At 41.0% G+C, this 17854-nt stretch overlaps 1 pseudogene; it reads right to left on the minus strand.

Annotated features, from left to right (window-relative positions):
* Positions 1-561: 561 nt before the first annotated feature.
* LOC115847812 (Y-box-binding protein 1 pseudogene) overlaps positions 562-17854 on the minus strand; it is a 35788-nt pseudogene continuing 18495 nt past the window's right edge.

The following is a 17854-nucleotide window of genomic DNA, read 5'->3' on the forward strand; positions in this document are numbered from 1 at the left end:
TTGTAAACTTTCATTGCAGATTAAAAATGAGGTTCTTAAAAATCTCAACTTGACCAGATGTGAAACAATTTAAAAACCTTTAAAGGTGTATCGAGAATAACCAAGATTTAAAAAAAAAAACACATTTGTCATGACCAAAAAGAGATACCTTTAGGTAAAAATTATAAAAACCCGGGCTTCCCTGGTGGCGCAATGGTTGGGAGTCCGCCTGCTGATGGAGGGGACACGGGTTCTTGCCCCGGTCTGGGAGGATCCCACATGCTGCGGAGCGGCTGGGCCCGTGGGCCATGACCACTGGGCCTGCGCGTCCAGAGCCTGTACTCTGCAACGGGAGAGGCCACAACAGTGAGAGGCCTGCGTACTGCAAAAAAAAAAAATTATAAAAACCCCATGCAGCATAAACAATGCAGATAGTTCTAGTCATCTGGTCAACAGGCAAAAAGCAAGCAATTAAGGTCTTCAGCTCCAATCTTTTGTTCATTTCTTATTGCAGGAATTTCATGTTCATTTCTTCCTGTTGGATGGCTAAACCGATGACTGCAGAGATGGTAAGCCAGGCATTTACTCGGCACCACCCTGCTCAGTCGTGGGAGTGGATGAATTCTCAGCAGGTGGATGGACTGCATCTCTCTCTTTGCCACCTTGTGGTTGAGGGTTTTCTGGGTGTCTGCGTCAGTAGTTGAAGTTGCGGCGGTACCCATGTTGAGGTGGCTATTGACCTCCAGGTCTCCTCACCTAGATTTTCCTTATCTTCTTCATTGCCTTCCTCTCTAGGCTGTCTGGCTAGGAGGGCCCCTGCGGAATCGTGGTCTCTAACCTGATACATATTCTGTCTCATGGGTCTGCCTTGCTCTGCACCCTGGTTGTCAGCACCCTCCATCCCCGCTCTGTGCACAGGAGGGTTGGAATACCGTGGTTCACTCCCGAAGGGTCTCCGCATGTGCTATGGTGGGCCCCGGTAGCGCTCTCCCATCCCACATTCTTCTCGTGCCCTCACTATTTTGGTAATTATGCCGCTAACGGCATGGAGGACCCTGCAACGTGGAGCGTATCTATCACACTTACAATCTGCAGCACTATTGACCATCACCAGGGCCTGTAACACATGCTGCCTCCGCCTTCTCTTCTCTTTTCAACAATGTCAAACTCCACCCTTTCTCCATCTCCTACACTGCAAAGGTACTTCCGGGGTTATTCTTATGGCAGTCTGGTGTACAAATACATATTCCTTGGTGTCATTCCTGTTGATGAAACCACATATGTTTCTTTCTTTCTTTTATTTTTTAAAATTTTTTGGCTGTGCCACACGGCATGTGGGATCTTAGTTCCCCGACCAGGGGTCGAACCCCTGCCCCCTGCAGTGCAAGTGCGGAGTCTTAACCACTGGACTGCCAGGGAAGTCCCAACACATCTGTTTCTTACGTTGAATCATTTGGCTATTCGCAAGCCCTTGGGTGCAATGATCTTCTCATCCCTGAAGGCAGGCGGGGGCTGCTCACTGTTGCCGTGATGGTGACTGGGACCCACTGTGGCAGCTGAGGCTCCTCCCAAGGTGTGATGGTAACTAGGCCAGGACGGTGATGGGGCTGCTCAGGGCTCTCTGGGGTCAGGTCTCCATTCCCACTACTGATCTGCAATGTTATTCTTAATAGGATGGGAAAGCATCGAGTGGTTTTTAAAAAAATCGAACCTTTTACTTTGAGATAGTTGTAAATTCACATGTAGTGGTAAGAAATGGTGCCAGAGATCCTGAGTGCACTATACTCAGTTTCCCCCAAGGTTAACATCTTGCAACATTGTAATGCAATATCACAAACAGCATATTGACGTTGATATAATCCACTGATTTTATTGAGATCGCCACAGTTTTATTTGTACTCCTTTGTGTGTTTTATCATGCACTGCATAGTTCCATTCAGTTTTATCACTTGTGTAGAGTCATGTATCCATCTCCCCAGTCAAGATACAGAACAGTTCCATCACCACAAGGAGGCTTTGTGTTGCCCTTTTATGGTCACATCCATGTCACTCCTACCTCCATCCCCAGCCCTAATCCCTGGCACTCACTAATCTGTTCTCCATTTCTGTAATTCTGTCATTTCAAAAATGTTATACGTATGAAATTTACAGTATATCACCTTTCGGGATTGACTTTTTTTCAACATCTATCTGTGTCAATATGCATGTATCAGTAGGTTGTTTCTTCTCATTGCTGAGTAATATGACATGTTTTGGATATACCACAGTTTATTTAACTATCACCCACTGAGTTGGTTCTGGTTTTGGGCTGTTATGAATAAAGCTGCTATGAGGACTTGCATACAGGTGTGAACATTAGTTCTCATTTCTCTTGGGTAAATGCCTAAGAGTGTGACTGCTGGGTCATAGAGTAGTTGCATATTTAGTTTTTTAAGAAACTGCCAACATATATTCCATAGCCACTGGGTCATTTTAAGTAGGGGATGATCTGATTTATTATTATTTTTTTGTTTTTGTTAAGACCATCCTAGATGCTATTTGGGACATAGATTTTTCAGGTTGCCAGACACCAGCTCCAAGGTCAAGAGGACAAAGATGATGGCTTGGTCTAGGAAGGCACTGATGGAGAAGGAGAGCAGTGGATTTGACCTCAGGCAAAGGACAGAAATTAGGAGTTATCATTTTTGAGTTTGGCTTCTATTTTAATATGCATAGGTTCCTCACTGCCCTCCCTCCCTCCCTTCCTTCCTTCCCACTTTATGCTTCCTGAATTGTTCGGGATTTCCTTGTTTGTTTGTTTTCGGACTAAATTCTAAAAAACAGACCAAATCTATGCCTTCATTAACAGATGTGTGCCTTTATAAGCTCTCCAGAGAATGAGACTAGACACAGGATTTCTTTTTTTCCATCTTACTGTGCTTCCAACTGCCTGAGATACTGTCTCTGCTGCAGAAACCCACCCTCACCCCATTTAAAAAACACGCTGATGAAAGGATTCTGGGTTGTATGGAGAACTAAACAATAACTGCAGTGGGTTGGAAATAGTGATCTGGTTAGTCACACTGCAGTGCAACTCAAGTGAATGAAAAACTGAACCTGGAACTTGGTATGTGAGCTGATAGCCTCAAGGGCACAATCAGTGAGCACTTGTCCACTTCCCTCTCATCTCTGGATTTCTAGGAGATAATCAGGAATGTAGGAAGAAGTGTATAGAGTGCATACAATGTGCTACACTCTTAACATATTTCATTTTATTTAATTCTCTATGTCACTCCACATGGTAGTTAGCTGTCTCTCCATTTTACCTATGCAAAGACAAGGCTCGGAAAGATCAAGTAATTTGCTTAACACTAGTTAGAACATTAGTAGTAGAGTCAAGATTTAAATGAATTCTGTGTGTAACTTTTGTTCTTTCTTTTTCCATGCACAGGCTGAAAGACATGCAGTGGCAGAGCTGACGTATTTGAACTTCTTTCCTGCTTTCTGTAATCATGTTAATCAGGATTCCTTTAGTCTCAGTGATAGAAACCCAGCTCTAAACTGGCTTTGAATAAAAAGGGAAATTTGTAGGCTGACAATTTTAAATATAGCTTCAGGTATAGCTAGATCCAGGTGCTCAAACAATATCATTAGGAGTGAGTTCTCTACATCTCTAGATTCTGCAGTTCCACTTTGTTTTCCATTTTCAGGCAGGCTCTCAAGTCAGGATGGTTCCAAGACAGTGCTCACTCACTTTTTCACTTTCCAAGTCTGTGGAGAAAGCCCCTTGTCCAGTTGCTTTGGGAAAGTCCTGAAATTGGCTTTGGATTGATGTGGGCCTATTTCAATTCTGAAATAATCACTGTGTCCAAAAAATGGAACTAAATGAACTGGTGAGAACTGTGATATGGTTCCACCTCTAGACCTAGGGGATGTGTCAAGCCACATAAACACAAAGTGGAAAAAAGATAGCTCCTTGAGATAAATATTGGGCTGCTATTATAAAAAAAAATGGCAGAAAGACATTAGGTAAGACTAAATAATGAAAGGCCACTGTGATCCTCTATTAATACCATCTTACCAAAGCTTTTCCTTTTTCCCTCCCTCCCTCTCTTTCTCCCTTCCTCCTTCTTTCCTTCCCCTTTCCTTTATTTCTATAATGCTTATTAAGTACATTTATATGCATTATTTTCTTAGATACTTTGGACATTACAAGATACGTAATAAGGATCTATTATTATTATTCTCATTTTATTGAGTAGAACATTGAGACCCAGAGGTTGAAATGACCCTCTTTTCTCTATAAGAATTTGTCCGTGAAGGAAAAATAGTCCAAGCTGACAAGGTTCACTGATATTTATATGTCTAAACATGAGAGGGATAATCATCTGTGCCCATGAAGAATCAAACCTGGGACCTTGACCTCATTAGCACTGAGCTACTAGCTCTTTGGAAATGTAAGGCAGTGAATGGTATGAGAGAATTAATGCACATCACAAATGTCTAATGTGTTACTAGCCTGAGAAGGCCCAGGGGCAAATACAGCTCATTCTATGACTACAATATGAGCTATATGTCATTAGGAGCCCTTGGAGAGGATTTATAAAGAAACACATTTTATGTACTTAGAAGCAAACCCACTTTTTATTCATTGTTGACTGTTTTCTCAACATTGAGGGAACTGATGCTTAGTCTAGAGAAGCTGTAAATGTGTTCAGGGCGCAGTAGAAGGGGATCTGTGGTTCTTCTGGAAGGGTGATAAATCATAGGCACCATTAGCCTGGCTCGCCTTGATTAAAAGGTGTGTCAAGGTGAGCTTAGGAAACGAACCACCATTGCCTACTGTGATTATGAATCTGAGGTTTCACAGGCTTTCCTGAATCATCTGCAGCTTTAAGAGATATCTCTGTCTGAGGCCTGTGCTATCAAAAAATGTCAAAAAGTGAACTGCATAAAAATATCAGGAATATTAACTAGTCTTTCTCCGCTTTCTACTGGAGTTCATCTAGCAAAAGGAGGCAGCACACTCCCGTGAACAATTATTCATTTAAGACATATTTCATAAATATTTATTGTGTACCTTGTGTCAGTCAAGCACTTGGGTTAAATGGACACATGTGGTCCTTTTCCTCAAAAATCTTACAATCTGTATTGGAGTGGGTGAAATAATAACTAGTACAAGAAGACAGGCAGGCATTAGATTGAATCCTCTCATCTGCCAATGTTGAAGTTTACGCTCTTAGTTTCCTTATCTTTAAATAGGTAAATATTACCTCCTATAGAAATAAAGTTAAAGAGACCATGTTTCTAGAGTGCCTATCATGTGGCAAAAATTAAGATGTCAGGAATTTTAGCACTTTTCCTCTTTTCTACCATTTTTTCTTGACAAATTACCCTTCTCTTCTTTCTCCCTCCCAACTGATCAAGAACTGAAGGCAAAACTTACTTTATTAGGGGAGAATCCACCCTGCCTAGATCCTCCTGTATTCTCCCCATACTAGGACTCATTGACTGAGGCGGGATACTGGGATGGAGCATAGACTCGTCCACCTTGGAGGAAATAAACATTTTTCCCTCAAAGGAAAAGAATCACCTTAAATCTAGGGAACATTAATGCATATGCTTTTTATTTATTTATTTCCCATTATGGTTTATTACAGGATGTTGAATACAGTTCCCTGTGCTATACAATAGGACCTTGCTGTTTATGCATTCTATATATATTACTCTCCATCTGCTAGTCCCAAACTCCCAATCCAACCCTCCCCCGGCCCCCTCCCCCTCGGCAACCACAAATCTATTCTCTCTATGTCTGTGAGTCTGTTTCTCTTTCATAGATAAGTTCATTTGTGTCATATTTTAGATTCCACATATAAGTGATATCATATGGAATTTGTCTCTTTCTGGCTTAACTTCACCTGGTATGATAATCTTTAGGTCCATCCATGCAGCTGCATTATTTCATTCTTCTTTATGGCAGAGTAATATTCCATTGTGTGTGTGTGTGTGTGTGTGTGTGTGTGTGTATCTTCTTTATCCATTCATCTGTTGATGTACATTTAGGTTGTCTCTGTGTCTTGGCTATTGTAAATAGTGCTGCTATGAACATAGGGATGCATGTATCTTTTCGAATTATAGTTTTGTCTGGATATAATGCATATGCTTTTTAAATCCAGGAGAAAATATTTACCATTATCTAGCCCAGGTGTGCATCAGAATCACCTTGAGGACCTGGTTAAAATATGTGTAAAAACTCTGATGCAGTAAATCTCAGTTGGGCTTTTCTGTTTAAAAAGTGTTCACCATTGTGAACAGTGGATTCAGTGCTAAAAACAAATAGGATATCAAGCCATGAAAAGATATGGAGGAACCTTAAGTGCATATTACTAAGTGAAAGAAGCCAATCTGAAAAGGCTACAAACTATGTGGTTCAACTATATGACATTATGGAAAAGGCAAAACAATGGAGACAGTAAAAAGATCACATGTTGACAGGATTGAGTGAGGGGAGAGGGATGAACAGGCAGAGCACAGAGGATTTTTAGGGCACTGAAACTATTCTCTATGATACTCTAATGGTGGACGCATGTCATTATATTATGTGTGATATATACATACTAAGGTTGCATATATTATATTATAAGGTTGCAGATAGAGTAGGTGGCAGAGCTCAGACTTGAACCCAGATCTTTCTGACTCCAAAGCCCATGGTCTTTTCTCTGAACCAGGTTTTTGCAAAAGGGGTTATAAACACAGAAGATCTCACTACTGCTTTGCTGTGGGCTCTGGGAGATACATCCTCCGGAAGAGGAAAGCTGACCTTTTCTCAGTAGACCTAAAAGGACTACACTGTGGTCCACAGGAGGTTCTTTATACTTCTCAAAATTCATAATGAGAACAAGAAGTTTGCCTGGAGTCCATTTGGTAATGTATTTCAGGATGTCTGGCCCTGGCAGCTGGTGGGATGCATATCAAACAGGAAGTGAGGCCCTTGGACTGAGTAAACAGCTGAAGATAAAGTGGTGGATCAGTGTCAGACAGGGCAGAGGTGACTTGGCATCAAACTAGCCACGCAGCTCCTTTCATTCCTGTTCATTTGGATGATTATTAAATGTATTGCATTTTCATTTTTTTCCTTTTGGCACACAAGAAGGATATTTATCTCATGATAGGATTTTGAAGCCGAGCGTCAGGTTTTGGGTCTCTAAATGCCACTCCAGTATTAACATCACAAAACACATTATCTTTCAATGTATGCACAAGAAAAGCAAAGCATACCACAGACCCAGAGTTGTGAATAAAGTGCTTGGGGCCTTCCCTGGTGGCGCAATGGTTGAGAGTCCGCCTGCCGATGCAGAGGACGCGGGTTCGTGCACCGGTCCAGGAAGATCCCCCATGCCGCGGAGCGGCTGGGCCCGTGAGCCATGGCCGCTGAGCCTGCGCGTCCGGAGCCTGGGCTCCGCAACGGGAGAGGCCACAACAGTGAGAGGCCCGTGTACCGCAAAAAAGAAAAAAAATAAAAATAATAAATAAATAAATAAATAAAGTGGTTGCGAGCTATTTGCTTTCTAGTGTGATTCCCTAGTGCACTTCATGCCTATGGTGGACCAGAATGACATTGAGCGGGGGCAGAAATGTCTAGGTGATGGAGGACATTGTGGAGAGATGATTCATATTGCACCATCAAAGCACAATTTGTAAATTAGGATCTGTTAAAAATGGAGTTTGGAGTCAGAATGACCAATATCTAAATCCCAGCTCTTTCATCTACCAGCTTTGTTACTTTAAGGAACTTCAGTTTCCCCAGCTGTAAAATTGGAACATAGTGAGGATTCAGTGGGATAAGTCCTGTCAAGTATTTAAGTGCCAGGCACTTAGATGGTGCTCAGAAAATGCAGGTTCCCTTTCTTTCCAGTTCCACTGTTCAGAGCTGATGTACATGGTGGAGGAGGACGAGGAGGAGGCTGTTCTGTGTTTATATTTCCTTTTAGGTCTCTTGATCGGCAGAGAGATGTATGGGATACATAACCGAGGAGAGGAATAGATGAAATTTGTAGTCAGGTAGAGTGATCAAGGCAGAGAAAGGAGAAACTGAATGGTTTAGGTACCTATTATGGGGGATGTGGAAATATAAATGGAGAGTTGAGGAGATGAGAGGGTAAAGGGAAGTGTGAGGCAGGTAAGGATAAAATGCAGGCTATCTATTGGGGCAATCTTTTATAGGCTTTTGTATAATTTTCTTGGACAGGAATCTTAAAAAATTAATAAACAGAAACCTCAATTAGAGTTGGGAGACGAGTAGGGGGAGCGCTCACCCTGAGAGGTGAGCCAAGCCCAGTAGGAAGGAAAACAACTCCTTTTCTTTCCTGTCAAGGACTCAGCTAATGAAAAGCCATGGACTCTGTTTACTACAGGCCCCCCAACTTCCTTTTCCCCTCTATAAAAATGTTATCCTCTTGCTGTGGGGGGACTTGCATGAGGCTCCCATGACTGCAGACCCCGAATTGCAATCCTCTCCTGACACAAATAAACTCATCCTTGGAGACGTATCAGGCAGTCTGTTTATTTCAGGTCAACAAAATCAAAAAGTCACACTCAGGATGAGAAGAAAAGGAGCTGCCCTTATCTACCACAGTTTGTGTTGTAATATTATTTTCAGATATTTTACCATCATCCCTGAAGAGGGTACTTTATATATTTATTTATTTTAAATTATTTTTATTTTATATTGGGATGTAGTTGATTTACAATGTTGTCTTAGTTTCAGGTGTACAGCAAAGTAGTTCAGTTACACGTATACATATATCTATTCTTTTTCAGATTCTTTGCCCAATATAAGCTATTACAGAATATTGAGTAGAGTTCTCTGTGCTATACAGTAGGTCCTTGTTGATTATCTATTTTATATGTAGTGGTGTGTATATGTTAATCCCAACCTCTTAATTTAACCCTCCCCCCAACGTTTCCCCTTTGGTAACCATAAGTTTTTTTTTTTAATACCTTTTCTTTTTTCTTTGTACAGGTCAACAAACTTTATTTTTAGTATTTCTGCCTCTCCTTTCAGATTCCTTCTCAAATTCTTGCTCCTCAACAATTACCCCAAGTCTTCTTTTTTTTTTTAACATCTTTATTGGAGTGTAATTGCTTTACAGTGTTGTGTTAGTTCCTACTGTACAAAGAAGTGAATCAGCTATATGCATACATATACCCCCATATCTCCTCCCTCTTGAGCCTCCCTCCCACCCTCCCTATCCCACCCCTCTACGATGTCACAAAGCGCCGAGCTGATCTCTCTGTACTATGCAACAGCTTCCCACTAGCTATCTGTTTTACATTTGGTTGTGTATATATGTCAGTGGTATTCTCTCACTGTGTCCCAGCCTCCCCTTCCCACCCTGTGTCCTCAACTCCGTTCTCAACATCTGCATCTTTATTACTGCCCTACCACTAGGTTCATCAGTATTATTTTTCTAGATCCCATATATATGTGTTAGCAGACGATATTTGTTTTTCTCTTTCTGACTTACTTCACTCTGTATGACAGACTCTGGGTCCATCCACCTCACTACAAATAACTCAATTTTGTTTCTTTTTATGGCTGAATAATATTCCATTGTATATACGTGCCACATCTTCTTCATCCAGTCATCTGTCGATGGACACTTAGGTTGCTTCCATGTCCTGGCTATTGCAAATAGTGCTGCAATGAACATTGTCGTACATGACTCTTTGAATTATGGTTTTCTAATGGTACATGCCCAGTAGTGGGATTGCTGGGTCATATGGTAGTTCTGTTTTTAGTTTTTTAAGGAAGCTCCATACTGTTCTCCATAGTGGCTGTATCAATTTACAATCCCACCAACAGTGCAGGAGGGTTCCCTTTTCTCCACACCTTCTCCAGCATTTATTTTTTGTAGATTTTTTGATGATGGCCATTCTGACCGGTGTGAGGTGATACCTCATTGTGGTTTTGATTTGCATTTTTTTAATGATTAGTGATGTTAAGCAACTTTTCATGTGTTTTTTGGCCATCTGTATGTCTTCTTTGGAGAAATGTCTATTTAGGTCTTCTGGCCATTTTTGGATTGGGTTGTTTGTTTTCTTGATATTGAGCTGCATGAGCGTTTTTTTTTTTTTTTTTTTTTGTGGTACGCAGGCCTCTCACTGTTGTGGCCTCTCCCATTGCGGAGCACAGGCTCTGGATGCACAGGTCCAGTGGCCATGGCTCACAGGCCCAGCCGCTCCGTGGCATGTGGGATCTTCCCGGACCGGGGCACGAACCTGTGTCCCCTGCATCGGCAGGCGGACTCTCAACCACTGCACCACCAGGGAAGCCCTGCATGAGCTTTCTGTATATTTTGGAGATTAATCCTTTGTCAGTTGCTTTGTTTTCTGTAGGAGGTGGGTCAAAAAGGATCTTGCTGTGATTTATGTCATAGAGTGTTCTGCCTATGTTTTCCTCTAAGAGTTTGATAGTGTCTGGCCTTACATTTAGGTCTTTAATCCATTTTGAGTTTATTTTTGTGTATGGTGTTAGGGAGTATTCTAATTTCATTCTTTCACATGTAGTTGTCCAGTTTTCCCAGCACCACTTATTGAAGAGGCTGTCTTTTCTCCACTGTATATTCTTGTCTCCTTATCAAAGATAAGGTGACCAGGGCTTCCCTGGTGGCGCAGTGGTTGAGAGTCTGCTTGCCGATGCAGGGGACATGGGTTCGTGTCCCGGTCCGGGAAGATCCCACATGCCGCGGAGCGGCTAGGCCCGTGAGCCATGGCTGCTAAGCCTGTGCGTCTGGAGCCTGTGCTCCGTAACGGGAGAGGCCACAACAGTGAGAGGCCCGCATACCGCAAAAAAAAAAAAAAAGATAAGGTGACCATATATGCGTGGGTTTATGTCTGGGCTTTCTATACTGTTCCGTTGATCTATATTTCTGTTTTTGTGCCATTATCATACTGTCTTGATTACTGTAGCTTTGTAGTATAGTCTGAAGTCTGGGAGCCTGATTCCTCCGGCTCTGTTTTTCTTTCTCAGGATTGCTTTGGCTATTTGGAGCCTTTTGTATTTCCGTACAAATGTAAAATTCTTTGTTCTAGTTCTGTGAAAAATGCCATTGGTAGTTTGATAGGGCTTGCATTGAATCTGTAGATTGCTTTGGGTAGTAGAGTCATTTTCACAATGCTGATTCTTCCAATCCAAGAACATGGTATATCTCACCACCTGTTTGTATCGTCTTTGATTTCTTTCATCAGTGTCTTATAGTTTTTTGAGTACAGGTCTTTTGCCTCTTTAGGTAGGTTTATTCTTAGGTGTTTTATTCTTTTTGTTGCAGTGGTAAATGGAGTGTTTCCTTAATTTCTCTTTCTGATTTTTTGTTGTTAGTGTATAGGAATGCCAGAGGTTTCTGTGCATTAATTTTGTATCCTGCAACTTTACCAAATTCATTGATTAGCTTTAGTAGTTTTCTGGTAGCATCTTTAGGATTTTCTATGTATAGTGTCATGTCATCTTGCAAAGAGTGACAGTTTTACTTCTTCTTTTCCAATTTGGATTCCTTTTATTTCTTTTTCCTCTCTGTTTGCCATGGCTAAAACTTCCAAAACTATGTTGAATAATAGTGGTGAGAGTGAGCAACCTTGTCTTGTTTTTGATCTTAGATGAAATACTTTTCAGTTTTTCACCATTGAGAATGAGGTTGGCTGTGGGTTTGTCATTTATGGCCTTTATTATGTTGAGGTACGTTCCCTCTATGCCCAGTTTCTGGAGAGTTTTTAATTATAAATAGGTGTTGAATTTTGTTGAAAGTTTTTTCTGCATCTATTGAGATTATCATATGGTTTTTATCCTTAAATTTGTTAATATGGTGTATCACATTGATTGATTTGCGTATGATGAAGAATCCTTGCATTCCTGGGATAAACCTCACTTGATCATGGTATATGATCCTTTTAATGTGCTGTTGGATTCTTTTTGCTAGTATTTTGTTGAGGATTTTTGCATCTATGTTCATCCATAAGTTTGTTTTTGAAGTGTGTGAGTCTGTTTCTGTTTCATAGATAAGTTCATTTGTGTCATGTTTTAGATTCCACATATAAGTGATATCATATGATTTTTGTCTTTCTCTGTCTGACTTCACTTAGTATGGTAATCTCTAGGTCCATCCATGTTGCTGCAAATGGCATTATTTCATCTTTTTTTATGGCTGAGTAATATTCCACTGTATATATGTACCACATCGTCTTTAGCCATTCATCTGTCAGTGGACACTTAGGTTGCTTCCATGTCTTGTTATTGTAAATAGTGTTGCTATGAATATAGGGGTGCAAGTATCTTTTTGAATTATGTTTTTCTCCAGATATATGCCCAGAAGTAGGATCAGATATTTGACCATCATCCCTGAAGAGGGTACTTTAAATACTCCTGCCCCTTGCTCACAGTTTATGGCCTAAACCCTCTCCATTTGTTTTTATGTTTACCAAATTCCAGAGTATTGGTTCCCTTTCTTTTCTCATTCTAATGCATTTCCATGAATAAGGCAACTGCTTTCTCTTCTCTGGACATTGTTCTCTTTCCTGGATTTGGCCTGACACCTACCCTTTGATCCCACATGCTGCGGCTGCTGCCCTAGGTAACCCCTCAATTGAAGGAGCCCTGGGTTCTGGAACCAACCAAGCCTTGGTTCACTTGACTGAGATCCCTTGCTGAAATTAACTCAGCTCCTTGTAAGGGGGAATCTGAAAGTCTTTGTCTTCACCAGCCAAAGAATTTTGATATGGTCATTGAACTTTACAATCAAAACAAATTTTAAGGCCCTGAGCTTGTTTCCAGTGGTAAAATGTTTGAAAAGGCGTATTGAATTACAAATTTGGGGGCTTCCCTGGTGGCGCAGTGGTTGAGGGTCTGCCTGCCGATGCAGGGGACGCGGGTTCGTGCCCCAGTCCGGGAGGATCCCAGATGCTGCGGAGCGGCTGGGCCCGTGAGCCATGGCCGCTGGGCCTGCATGTCCGGAGCCTGTGCTCCGTGGTGGGAGAGGCCACGGCAGTGAGAGGCCCGCGTACCGCAAAAAAAAAAAAAAAAATTACAAATTTGTTTTCATCTCTTTATCCAAGTATCAATGCATAAGAGAAACAACCTAATGTAGAGAAATAAAATGAAATAATTAAAAAGTTGCAGAATGTGATCTGCCTAAGATAAAACAAAGCAGGCCTATTGGAGATAATGGTTATCTGTTTGCAGTAAACATGAAGTGAGAACAATTCATGACTTGTGATAACATTCAACTGAAAGGAAGTAAATTAGATGTAGACAAGGCCAGGAGAGGATTACAAACACATGCAGGGCCAAGGCATACAAAAGGAAGATGGGGGCATGGGGCAGAATTTTTATCTTTGTCAGGTAATTGAAATAATGCTTTATATTAACAGTATGAGTTTAAAGCGGTATGAGTCAGGAGGTACTGGAAAAAAAAGAAAAAAGAAGGAGAAGGAGAGAGACAATGCAAAGACCACTAGAAACTATTTGAGTTGAGAAACTAAAGAATAACTGAAGGCCTACTGTGTGCCAAATGCTTGTACATATATAATTTCATTTAAGCCTTGTGACAGCCCTGTAAAGTGTGATTAGCAGTCCCATTTTTGATGGTGATGGGGAGTGAGGCTCAAATATAATAACTTGCCCAAGTCTTTTTAGCAAGTAAGTAGTAGAGTTGAGATAAAAGCTGAGGTGTGCCTGACTTGAAAGCTTTGTTCTCCCCTATACGCCACACTATCTCATAACTGCTTAGTGATATTGTACCATTGAGACCCGAAAGACTGTTACAAGTACTAGATATGGCTGGGCCAGTAAGGGACGTGAGCTACTCTGTTTCTGTGTTACTCATGTACTCACAGACACAGACACACACACACACACACACAACCTTAGCCCCACATTGAGCTCCTAGCTTTATATAACCCTTTGAATATCCCACAAACAGGTCAGATTCAACTTATCTAGAAATCACTAACGCATCCTGCTCTGATGGTCATATTTTGCCTCCTCTGCCCATTTGCTCAAGTCAGAAATTTGAGGTTTCCCTTGATCCCTTCCTTTCTGTTAACCTCATGTTCAATGAATCTCCAAGTCTTATCAATTCTACCTCCAAAATGTCTCTGTTTTCTTTTTTTTTTCATTCATTCTATTCCAACTTTGGTTCAGGCTAACATCCTCTCCTGCCAAGAATACTAGAGCAGCCTCTTTACTGGTCCTCCTAGCTTTTGTTCCCCTCCCCTGAGTCCACTTTCCTTGTTTCAGGCACAGAGATATTTATAAAATACAAATGTGCACAGATCTTCCATGCCTCTCCATTTCTTTAACATAAATTTCAATGTCATTTTAATAGTCTTTGCATGGGATATCGCCTCTCCCCTACCTCCGATTCCGTAAGTAGGTGAAAAAAACTGCATTCTCTACAGTGTCATCATGCTTTCATTATCATTCATCTTGTTGAACATGCTATTCTTTCTACATGGTTCTACATGGTCTACCTTTCTGCCTTTCTTTTGTTTTTTCCTGGACTAATTAGTTCCTACTTGTCCTCCAGAAGCCAGTACAGATATCTCTTCCTCCATAAATCCCTTCTTAACTGTTCAAAGATTCAGTTTGTAATAACTCATGGCCCTCCTGAATGTTTACCCATGATAGCTCTTATTATACTGCATTTTAATGGAGGCATTTCTGCCCCCTAAACTGTAAGCTTCCTGTGAGCAAAGACCATATTGTATTTACCAGTGCTGATTCTAGTACCCAAAACATGATAGATGCTTTGTAAATATGTTTAATCAAGCTGTTGTCACAGACAGAAATTAATGTGCAGGAGATTTATCAGGGAGCCCTCTTGGGATGGGGATTGGGCAGAAAGAGAAGTTTAGCCTTGAAACAGCCGCATGGAAGCTTCAGCTGTCCTATGGGAAGCTCTGAAGCTGGGACAATCCTTCAGAGTGGTCTCAAATTGAGGTGAGACGACCAGATCTTTATACATCTGTGTTGTTCAGTAATTGGGTGAAGGGGCTGTCTACCACTATGGCAGTCAGTTTCCAAGGGGGGTTGATAGCTGAGGGCTGCCTGTCAACAGCATGTCCAGTGTTGGGAAATTTATCCTTCACTTCTGAAGGAGAATTTGAGTGGCATTGTCCACCATGAGTGTCAATCAACAAACACACACTCAGCATACTAGCTCAAGAAATAAAAAATGTTCTTGTGGAAGCTACAGTAATACCGCCTCAGGGAGCTCATGCTTATGTTTCTTCTGGACATGAAATTATTGAGAAAATGGTCTCAACTTATAAAATTGGTTGTCTTCTTCATACTCTCTGTAACTCCTAGTAGGGGATATTCTTAACTAGACACTCAAACTCACAAGACCTGAGCATGTAACACCTGGCACCAGTTTAATCAGATGGATATTGGTCCAGAAACATAGACAGCATCCCACGTGGGCTGTGTTAGGCATTTCTTTCAGAGGGAATAACCCTCATAGCAATCCAGTCTTTGACTGTTCCTCTCCTGCATCTCCCCTTCTCTCCCTCCACCATGAGAGTTTAGGTGTGAGAGAACAAGATTCACATTCAACAGGTACAGTAGCTGCCTTGGCATGGAAGCCTCATGCCCCATAGAGACCAGTATCTCCTGTAATAGGCTTAGGTATAGCTTTCAGGTCCCCAGAAAGGATATGCCCACTTGTGAGTCTCTGTATTCAAGGAATCATAAAGCTGTGCTTCCACCAGGTATTTTTGGTGTATTCATGCTTTTCCAGGCCACGTTTATCTATCATGGGCCATCTTTACCATAAATAATGTTGCCTGGTAATACAAATGAGAGTCCACCTGTATCAGGCTTTCAGGAGAAATAGCAAGAAAGTTAACTCAGATCAGATTTGTCTTCAGAGAGTGAGAAAAAGGTTTGATCACCCTTCTTCTCAAGACCCCTATCTGAATGAAGGCCCCTATCTCATTTTCATCACACCACAGCATGTAGTCATAACACCAGTTAACATGCATGTCAGGGTAGATAATCCTTCTAGCAAGTTGTTCTCTACCTAGTTCACCTCTTCTCTTCATGGCTCTGAATATGAGAGCGATTTTGTTAATCTTTCTGATTTGGGAGATAGTACGGTGCCTCGAACATAATAGACACTTGCTGTGATCTGAATATTTGTGTTTCTCAGGTGATTTTTCCTAATCCCTGATGTGATGGCGTTACCAGGTGGGGCCTTAGGTCATGAGGATGGAGCCCTCTTGAATGGGATTAATGTTTTTATAGAAGAGACCCCACAGAGATCCGTCACTCCTTGCACCACGTGAGGGCAAAATGAGAAGGTGCCAGCTGTGAACCATGAAGAAAGCCCTCACCTTGAGAAATAAACGTTTGTTGTTTATAAACTACCTAGTTTATAGTATCTTGTTATTACCCTCTCAAAGGACCAAGATAATACTCAAAAGAAAAATGCATTTAGTTAACAAAAAAGAAAAAAATAAATTGAGAAAAATCAGAAGAAATGCTCCCATATTTCCATCTACTAAACATAACAATTTTAAATATTTTAGTATATTTCATTCTAGTCTTTCTATAGGCACAGGCTTAACGATTGGTGTACTAACCCTCTACTGTGTTTCTTACCTTTTTCATAGACAGACATTTTTAAAAATAAGGGGATTATTACATTACTAGGAAGTCGATTCTGCCTCAGCCGATCAACCTAAAAATAAATACTCTGTTTGGAGAAGTTCGGATGATGAGATATTCAACATTTATTTTATGTACACCACCTGCCAGACCATGTGTTAGGCACATGAAGAGGGAAAGAAAAATAAAACTTAGTTTTGCCCTCAAAGCACTTACATGCCTTTCATGGGGAAGGAAGCTTCACATTCATATTTTATTTCCTGTGAGGTGACTGTCTAATGTTGGCTTAAGCTTGTTCTGTTTAGTTGAGATTATGCTTTTAAAGGACAAGAAATAGAAGTTAGGCCCATTGAAGAAGTTTCACCAAGGAGCCAGTTTCTCCAAAATAAACAAATAATCCCTGCAGATTAGCCACCCTCTGTAAAATAATTTTAACACAATATCCAGCTGATCATTTGGAAGGCAAGCAAGTCAGCTGGTGGGGTGTGAATGTTAGTGACTTGGTTGTCATGGAAACTTTTCTTCCAGACCAGGAAAAAGGCAGTCATGGGGAAACACGGGATGTGGAAAAATAGCCTATTTCTCCACCATCTTTTCTCTCTGTTGATCACAAGTCAACATCCTACTGGGGCTGGGAGTGGAGAGAAAGGCAGGCATCCTAGGCATACAGAGGAGAGAAGCAGTCCCCTTTGTGCAGAGAAACCCAAAGGACGTGGTTCAAACAAGAAGTGTGCGGATAAAAGTTGGAAAGCCAAGGTCATACATTTATTTTACTTTTATTCTCTAATTGCTTTTACTCATTTTCTTTTAATAAATGATTCCGCGCAAGTTGTTAAAAGGCTTTTTATCCTCAGTCGTTCTCAGCTGCTGGGGGAGAAGGACTGTTGACATGAGTTTGACTAGCATTTGCAGTGCTGACCAAGACACATCACGGTCTTGCTCTGAAATGAAGTCTGGGTCGCCTGTTTAGCCCCATTAGGAAAAGCCAGAGTTAAGCTGTGATGGGTAAGACTGTCAGTCTTTAAACAGTCTTTAAATTGTACATAGGTGTAAAAATTACTTTTAAAACTTGATCTAACCTTGGTTATGATATTGTTTATAAATTCTTATGATTCTTGCCAGTATCTCTTCACCTTTGCCCAAGTTAATCTGAATTTACATAATCATAATAAATAAAATAATTTTTAAAAAGGTAGAGTTATATACCCCTAGCTACATGTCCAGCTTTAAAATACA

Source organism: Globicephala melas, chromosome 19, assembly GCF_963455315.2.
Source record: "Globicephala melas chromosome 19, mGloMel1.2, whole genome shotgun sequence".
Taxonomy (NCBI): domain Eukaryota; kingdom Metazoa; phylum Chordata; class Mammalia; order Artiodactyla; family Delphinidae; genus Globicephala; species Globicephala melas.